The 9,537-nt window shown below is 45.2% G+C and overlaps 1 protein-coding gene across 1 annotated transcript in view; it reads left to right on the plus strand.

Moving 5' to 3' along the window:
• Positions 1-9,130: 9,130 nt before the first annotated feature.
• Positions 9,131-9,537, plus strand: part of LOC115295643 (zinc finger protein 91-like) — a 71,178-nt gene continuing 70,771 nt past the window's right edge. The window contains 1 exon segment of the mRNA XM_029943735.1: positions 9,131-9,196. The gene's annotated coding sequence lies outside the window, so the exon portion shown is untranslated.

A 9,537-nucleotide genomic window follows, 5' to 3' on the forward strand; every position in this document is an offset into this window, starting at 1 on the left:
CGGGAAGAATATGTCCAGTCTTGGCAGACACCCCTGAGCTGCCTTGCAAAGTGGCGGGACCCTTTGGCTTTCCCAGCAGCAGTGAAGGCGAGCTTTTGCTCCGCTCCCTCACCAGCACTGGGTGTGGGCAGTGTTCTGGAGCCTGGCCATTCGAACAGGTGTGCAGTGGTATCTCATCATTGTTTTAATTTGCGTTGCCTGGATGATGACATGAGGTGGGGCGTCTTCTCACCTGCCTGTTTGTCATCTGCTGTCTCCTATGAGGAGGGGTCTGTGTGGTCATTTTTAGTTCACCCCCTGGCCAGGCCGTCCACAACTTGATCCAGAAGAAATACAGGGTTTTAAGAGACAAGTAATAATTTAGGTGTTAAAAATATAGTTTTTTCTTTTAGTAAGAATGATGCAGGGGTGCCTGGGTGGCTCGGTTAGTCAAATGTCCGACTTCAGCTCAGGTCATAATCTCACGGTTTGTGGGTTTGAGCCCTGCATTGGATTAAGTACTGACAGTGTGGACCCTGCTTGACTCTCTCTCTCTCTCTCTTTCTCTCTCTCTGTCCATTTTCTGCTCTCTTCTTTCTCTCAAAATGAATAAATAAGTTGAAGAAAAAAAAACCTTTGAAAGACTCATGCATGTTTCCCATGAAATATTTTAAAACTCAGAATATATCTATAAATGAAGAAAATTAAATACCACTCATCATTCTGTCTAGAAATAAATAACTGTATGGCACATACATTTATGGTCCTTTTCTGTTTCTACATAAACTGAAAGCTTTTTTCTTATTATATCAAAATGGATAGGATGTTTCAAAGCTATCTTCTAGATCTTTTTAGTAAAAATTTAAAAGTTCTGTCTTTTACCTCTAAGTTTTTACCCATCTAGAGCCGACTGTGTATCTATTGTTGGCAGAGCCAGTCTAATTTTCCCCCATATGGATAATCATCCAGTGGTGCCAGTACATGTATTGTCTGGTGGGCGTACCTTTTCCCAGTCTGTGAGGCCACATCTCTGTCAAGTTCTCACTCATGTGGGTCTGCATTTGGATTCCATGTATGATAAATATCCATGTCCATAAATATTCTGTAACATCATGTTAGCTGTTATGCTGATACCTTGCATATTAATAATTCAGCCCCGTATTTAGTGTTTCGGCTAAAATCCTCATAGTTAAGTTTAGGAGTATAAATAAATTCTCTGGGTCAGAGGCCTGTAGGTTTTCAAGGTGTTTGACATATGTGGCCATATTATTGTCAACATTTTATCCCAGGGTTTCACTCAGATAGACTTGTGGGACAGCTTTATCATATAAAAGCCTGTGGGAACATCTGAAAAATTATTATTCAAAAACTTTCTCTAGAGCATATTTTTTGGAAAAAATATATATATTGTGAAAAATCACTTTACAAGGTACATTTGAGTCATTTTTTTCAAGTTTTTATTTAAAGTCTAGTTAGTTAACATCCAGTGCAATGTTGGTTTCAGCAGTAGAATCAGTGATTTCTCACTTACATACAACATCCTGTGCTCATCACAAGTGTCCTCTTTATACCCATTGCTCATCTAGCCCATCCCCCACCCGATCTCCCTGCATCAACCCTCAGTTTCTTCTGTATAGTTAATAGTCTTGTACAGCTTATTTCTCTCTTTTTTCCCCTTCCTTCCCGTATGTTCATCTGTTTTGTTTCTTAAATTCCACATATGAATGAATCAAATGATTCTTGAGTTTCTCTTACTGACTTATGTGGCTCAGCATAGAACACTGTAGATCCATCGACATTGTTGCAAATGCCAAAATTTCATTCTTTTTCGTGGCTGAGTAGTATTCCATGGTGTACATATACCACAACTTTATGCATTCATCGGTTGGCAGACATTTGGGCTCTCTCCATAATCTGCTGTTGTTGACAATTCTGCCACAAAGATTGGGGTTCATGTACCTCTTCCAATCTGTAATTTGTATCCTTGGGCAAATTCCTAGTAGTACAATTGCTCGATCATAAGGTAGTTCTATGTTTTAGTATTTGAGGAATCGCCACACTGTTTTCCAGAGTGGTTGCACCAGTTTGCACTCCCATGAACAATGTACGAGGATTCCCTTTTCTCCACATCCTAACCAACACGTGTGGTTTCTTGTGTTGTTCATTTTAGCCATTCTGACAGGTGTTATGTGATCTCATTGTACTTTTGATTTGAATTTCCCTGATGATGAGTGATGTTGATCATCTTTTCATGTGTCTGTTGGCCACCTGTATGTCTTTGGAACAGTGTCTATTCATGTCTTCTGCCCATTCTTTGACTGGATTATTTAATTTTTGGTTGTTGAGTTTGATAGGTTCGTTATAAGTTTTGGATACTAAATTTTTACCAGATATGTCATATGCAAATATCTTCTCCCATTCCATAGGTTGCCTTTTAGTTTCGTTGATGGTTTCCTTCACTGTGCAGAAGGTTTATATTTTGATGAAGCCCCAGTAGTTCATTTTTGCTTTTGTTTCCCTTGCCTCCAGACATGTATGTATTAAGAAGTTGCTGCAGTCCATGTCAAAGAGGTTACTGCCTGTGTTCTCCTTTAGGATTTTCACGAATTCCTATCTCTCATTTACATCTTTCATCCATTTTGAATTTACTTTTGTGTAGGGTGTAAGCAAGTAGTCCAGTTTCATTCTTTTGCATGTCACACTGTCCAGTTTTTCCACCACCTTTTACTGAAGAGACTGTTTTCCATTGGATATTGGTATTTCTTCTTGCCTTGTCGTGAATTCTTTGACCAAATGGTTGTAGGTCCATTTCTGGATTTTATCCTCTGTTCCACTGATAGTGAGTTTGTTTTTGTGCCATTCCATACTGTCTGGATGATGACAGATTTGTGGTACAGGCTGCAGTCCAGGATTGTGATGCCTCCAGCTTTGGTTTTCTTTTTCAAGATTGCTTTGGCTATTTGGGGTCTCTTGTGGTTCCATAGAAATTTTGGGATTATTTATGGTCACTCTGTGAAAAATGCTGGTGGTATTTTGAGGGGTAGTGAATGAAATGTGTAGATTGCTTAGGGTGGTATAGACGTTTTAACAATATTTGTTTTTCTAATCCATGAGCGTGGAATGGTTTTCCCTTTCTTTGTGTCATCTTTGATTTCTCTTAAAGTGTTCTATGATTTTAAGGTTACAGATCTTTTACCTTTTTGGTTAGGTCTATTCCTAGGCATTTTTCGGTTTTATATTCAATTGTAAATGGGATTTATTCCTTGAATTTTCGTTTTGCTGGTTTATTATTGATGTATAGTAATGCCACTGATTTCTGTAGGTTTGACTTTGTATCCTGTGAGTGTGCTGACGCCTTTCAGTTTTCTGCAGAGTATCATGTAGTCTGTGAATAGTGAACGTTTGACTTCTTCCTTGTCCATTGGCATGCCTTTTATTTCTTTTTGCTCTCTGATTGCTGAGGGTAGATCTTCCAGTTGGTTGTTAAATAACAATGGTAAGATTGGACATCCCAGTCTTGCTCCTGACTATAAAGGAAAACTCTCTGTCTTCCCCATTGAGGGTGTGTGTCTTCTGTATATGGCTTTCATGATGTTGAGGTATGTCCCACCTGTCCCTCCTTTGGGGAGGGTTTTTATCAAGCATGGGTGTTGTAACTTGTCATATGCTTTTGCTGCATCTATTGAGAGGATCATGTGGTTCTTATCCTTTCTATTATTAACGTGGTGTATCATGTTGATTGATTTGCAAATATTAAATTATCTCTATAGCCCAGGAATAAATCCTACTTGATCAGGTGAATAAAATTTTTAATGTACTGTTGGGTTCGATTTGCTGTTATCTAATAGAGAATTTTTGCATCCATGTGTACCAGGGATATTGGCCTGTAATTCCTTTTTGTGGGGTCTTTGGTTTTGGAATCAAGTTAATGCTGCCTTTGTCGAATGAGTTGGAAAGTTTTCCTTCATTGACTGTTTTTTGGAACAGTTTGAGAAGAATAGCTATTAACTTTTCTTGAAATGTCTGGTAGAATTCCCCTGGGAAGCCATCTGGTCCAGGATTCTTGTTTGTTGCAGGATTTTTTATGAGTGATTCGATTTCTTTGCTGGTTATGGGTCTCTTTACATTTTCTATTTCTTACTGTTTCAGGTTATTACTTGACAGTTTGATGGAAAAACGATCTAAACTTACATTGCCACAATCTACTTCCCCTTCAAACCCATCTCCTCTGTATGCGGTACATTTGTTAGTATTTAAGATGAAATCAGATATCCCGTGAAAACTTACCTGCCTTATTTTCTGATGTTTCTGGCAAGTACTTCACAACTACGATGAATTAAAAAATGACTGAGTTGCGTTTATGAACTTGAAAGGGGCGTAAGTTCGTCAGATGTCCTTACCGTGGTGGCCACTGTGCCTCAGGGTTGTGGCACGTTTGCTTCTGTTGTGCTGATAATTCTGATTCAGAGACACAACACAGAAAGATGGGATATTTTGTATTTCCGTGGTTAAACAAATGTTCCAGGGGCGCCTGGTTGGCTTAGTCAGAAAAGGGTGTGACTCTTGATCTCAGGGTTGTGAGATGGAGCCCCACAATGCATATGAAGATTACTTAAAAATAAAATAAAATAAAAATCCAAATTTTCTTTCTTTTTGTTGTTGAGAATTCTGTGCCCAGAGCTCACACCCCCGAATTCATCCATCTCTGCCCAACGTGTATCAAGGGGACCCCGGGAGGGCTGGGCGCAAGGCCAGCGGCTCTCCAAAGCTGCCCTTCTGCAGCGGATATTCAGGGATTATCCACAGTAACAAGATCACTGGCTCGTGGTTCACAGAGATGTATGTAAAAGGGGTGATTTTATTATTAACTGGGGCAGGCACCAAGACACCTGTAACCCGACTCGTACATTAGTGGAAACGCCATGAAAGGCAGCCTGCCACGGCTTCGCTCTGGAGGGAGGCCTGGGTGGCACCCCTGTCTAGGCCTTTTAATTAAGGAAACTTGCAATCTGGACTCTGGTTCTCCCCCTGGGAACGTTGTAGTCCTGGCTCAGCCACAGGCTATAGCACTTCTCCCCAGGATTCCCGCAGGACATGCCTGATCTGGACCTGAGTACTGGGCTTAAATCAAGAAATCAGGGGTGCCTGGGGGTAAGTGTGGGACTCTTGATTTTGGCTCAGGTCATGATCTCTTGGTGAGATAAAGCCCTGCAGCAGGCTCCGCACGGTGTGCGGGGGCCGCTTGGGATCCCCTGTCCCTCTCCCACTCCCCTCACCCCCCTGCCCCTTCCCTGCTCATGCGCAGGAGTCCCACTCCAGCAGGTCCCCTGAAGAGGTGACGGTGTCAGGGAAAAAGAGAGAGAGAGAGCCCAGAATTTCTTTTTTGGTCACCAGTCAGGCATCCTTTGCCCTGGCAGGTTTTGTATACTTATTTATAGATTTAAGTGTTAACATGACATCAAAAAGTAGAATTTTTACTACAAATAATTCTCAGTGATAACATGCTTTGAAAAGGGTGCAGAAACAGGTTTTAAAGAGGCATTTTTGCAGAACTAGTCTAATTACAGTGTGGTAATTTACACATCATGGGGTAACAGGATATTCCCAGTGAAAAGCAGATAACATATAAATTTGTTTGAACCAGTAGTAAATCTTACAACTAAGAATATAACAGGATGTTTTCAGTGAGAAGCAGATAGCCAACACATTTGTTTATAACAATAACTCTAAGATTCAGGCATAAACAAGGCTAGAAGTCATTCTGTCTGGCTCACAAGAGGAACAATGTATTCCCACTGGTTAGTAAGTAAATCTTGTGTCAACCTTGTTCTTTGATGTTGAAGGTGTAAGCGTCATAGGTGTCCTATATGTGCTGGCCTTTGCCTTTGAATTTAAATTGTAACTACTCTTACCCATCCTCACAATGGGCACCAATTAGCACAGGTATGTCTGGTACTTTATGCCTGGCTCTTGTTTGTTTTCTTATTCCTAAATTAGGCTCTTTTTCTCTGGATCAGAGTTAAATAGTAACTCTTGTGTTCTTAACCCCCTTTATTGTCTATGTCTTAAGTTTGTGAGGCTCATTAGAAGAGCCTTTGGACAGACATCTGCAGTGCTGTGTTTAAATTCCTCTTTATACAGGTGGGAATATGCTCTTCAGATGAGGTATCTGTGTGTGGAGAACATCGGTCTGATATGGACTATTGTGAGGCTTAATCAAGAGCAACAGGCTTAATTTCACATGAGCAGTAGTAGCAGAAGGAGATGCATAGGAGCCGTGCACATCTGCCATTTCCTTACTGTGACCCTGTCATCCAGCAAGGCTGGTGCGGCTCCCAGCACTCATGTTGTTTCTCGCAAAATAAGTAAACATTTTTTAAAGATTAGGGGACTGCAGAGTAATGCAAAGAGATAACCGTTTTTCACAGCATTTCTCTAACTCTAGAAACAACAGGCCACTAGAGGCCATGATGGCCCCGAGGAGGAGCTGGTCTTCCTGGTGGGGAGCACCGCCCTGGGCACATGTCAGATAGATACTGGCCGGCCCTGCAGGGAGGTGCAGCTGCGGAGGCTGCAGGACCAGCCTGCTGTGGGTGAGGACAGGAGAGGTGCGGGAGGACCTTGCGGGGTCCTCCTGAGGCCCCGGGCTCCACTCCTTCAGCATCTGGGTGCCTGCAGACAGCAGAGGTCCTGTCTCCTGTGACGTTCTTTGTGGTTTACACGCTCAATCCCCTGGAATCCTGCATTTGCTCTGAAGACATAAATAATATTTTCTTTGGTCTAAAAGAGGCATTAATATATGACCCATGTGCTGAACTAGAGAATTTATGTGGACAAAACGTCCTCTCCGACTTCTGTAGTTGGCACAGGGTTTGGCTGTAAAAGGGGACTTGTATTAGGGCAGACAACCACCCGCTGTAATCAGTGTACTCCATCCTGCTGCCTTTCCTGGTCCCCCCCCCCCCCCCCCCCCCCCCCCCCCCCCCCCCCCCCCCCCCCCCCGTTTGCAGAGGCCCCAGCGCGGTGGAAACAGAGAATATGGACGAGGCTGTGGCCACCGTGAGCGGGCTTCAGTGGGCACGCACCGCTTCCTCCTGAAGGGGACAGATCAGCGGGGCCTGAGCAGTACCATCATGGCCAGGGAGAGGGTGAGTGTAGAGCCTCAGAGCTGGAAACCGCTCTGCTTTTCAGCCTCAGGAGACTCTAAACAGGCCTTGATTGTTCGGAAATGCTGGTGCTTCTTCATTCCCAGCGGATAATGAGCCTGAACCCAAGTCAGACACTTAACTGACTGAGCCACCAAGGCGCCCCTCGTTAGGCCTCTCTAATGTTAGCCTGTCATCTATTTGAATTGGATAACAGAGGGGGAGGAGGTGGTCTGGAGGGCAGCTCCCTGAATTCTCCTATTGGTTTATGTGACGTTTCTTTAGCCTGTATGGGAATTGTAAGAGTTACCTTAAGGTGGCGACCAAGCGGCCATTTCTCTGGGGGCTGGAGGAGAACACGTGCACAGATGACCCCCGCCCCTCACCTGCAGACCTGGGATGTCCTGCCCCATTTGGAAGCAGCCAACCATGAAGCTCCAGCTTCCCATCACCCTGACAGAGGAGGCGACCGATTCCATCCCGCCATGCCCCGGAAAGGCCCTTATTTGATAATCTGCCCTCCCAGGATCAAACCCAGAGCCCCTCACCCATAACCCCTCCCTCCCCCGCCCATCGCCTATCAGGAGCAACTTCCCTTGACTTTCTTGGCTCCATAACATCGTTTCTTTTTCCTCCCATCTCTGTCTCCATCTATTAAATCTTACAGGAATCACCCAATTTATCTTGCTATAGTCTTTGGCTGTTGTTTCCGAATTGCCCTTATCCTTTATGGGAGGGAGGCCCTCTATCCTGTCCTTTTTCATCTATGTCGTTAGTAATATTATATTGGGGAGGGATAGGGAAAGTTGAATCTTTCTCGGTTATAGCCAATTTACATACCTCTAACTGGGGGGTCCAAAGTGTCCTATGAAGTTACATAGTGAAAGGGCATCAACGTGAACTTTTTGTGGCCCCTTAAGCTTAAAATATTTTATTTCATCTCCCACCTTATTCCAATCTGTACATTAACAGTTCCTTCCTCTGGGAACCATGGACATCGCTTTTGTAAAAAATGTAAAAATTGAGCCACTTGCTGGGGAGATAACGTGACCCCCTTCTTTGAAAGCAGGTTATGGAATGTCTGTAAATAGTTTTCATTCTTTAGACTTGTTGTAGCCCATAGCGTCTCAAGTTCTGATCCTATCCACCACTCTAACCCTGCCTATCTCTACAGGGGATCTGCAGCACCCTACGGTAGAGTCCTAACCGTCCTGAAAAATGGAAGGAGAAAGGGAAAGGGCTTACCTTCAGCTCCCTGTTTGGATTTCTCATGACAAATTCTTTGGTATATAAAAATTTCCCAGGGCATAAGTTGGTAGAAACCTCATGCATAATCTTGAACAATAGTGATTGATGTAGGTGACTTGGATGCTCATCATATAGGGAAGGCGGGGATCTTTAGCATTCAAATGCATGCAATGTTTTTGGCATAGAAATGGCAGAAGTTAGTTTTTTGAGAGCAGGGGTCCACTGCCTATTTCATTAGAAGTAAAACAAGTTTCTCAGGAAATGCAATACTTACTCCCATAAACACAAAAGAAATTCCTATAATATGTTCCCTCACTAGGTACAATTAACATATTTTATGATAAGGGGTCAAGTAACTCCGGATTCCAGTCAACAAGTCGCCTTGGGGGTAGGTGGTCAAGCAAAAATAATGGAGTGGGGCATAGACATCCTTCCCCATCTGAGGGAGGGAGGCCTTGCAAACCCACCTCACCTCAGGAGTTTCCTCAATCTGTGAGTTCACAATGGCTCCTAACACTATGTCCCCTTAGGCTGGGGATGCCCACCTGGGGGTCCAACTTCTCGAAGCAGAGCGGATCAAACCAGCTCCCAAAAGGCCGTACGGACAACCCCAACCCACTCACTTGGGGCACGAGCGCGCAAGCGCGCCGCCGTGGTAACCGCGCAGCGAAAAGAAGCGAATCACCGGCCCAGGCTCCCGGAGGGGCGATAGAAGCTGCAGCGCGGTGCGGCGTCCTAGGCGGGCGTCCCTCAGACCTCCGCTCCCCACCCCGCGGGTCCGACCGCAGGGCGCGGGCAGGCGCGGCGCCGAGCGGCGGCTGCAGGTAAGGCGGTTTGGGGCCGGGGTCGCTCCTCCTGGGCTCTGTCCCGGTGGGGGAAGGAGGGGCGGGGATGCCGTCGGGCGGCGGGCTGCGCGTGTGTACGTGCGTGAGAGTGCGCGTGCGTGATTGCGCGCGTGTGAACGCGAATGGCGTGAGGGGCGAGTGTACACGTGTGAGCGCGCAGGCTGGCGGCTGACGGCGGGAGCTGGTGGGACGGCGGTGCTGCTCCCCGCGAGTCCCCGCGCCGCCTGGAGCGCGCGGGCCGAGAGACAGCGGGGGTCGGGCAGGCGGGGGGCCGGGCGCCCCGAGTTCGGGAGGTGAGGTCCCTCAGCGCCGCCTGCAGC

This window comes from Suricata suricatta, chromosome 7 (assembly GCF_006229205.1).
Source record: "Suricata suricatta isolate VVHF042 chromosome 7, meerkat_22Aug2017_6uvM2_HiC, whole genome shotgun sequence".
Lineage (NCBI taxonomy): Eukaryota > Metazoa > Chordata > Mammalia > Carnivora > Herpestidae > Suricata > Suricata suricatta.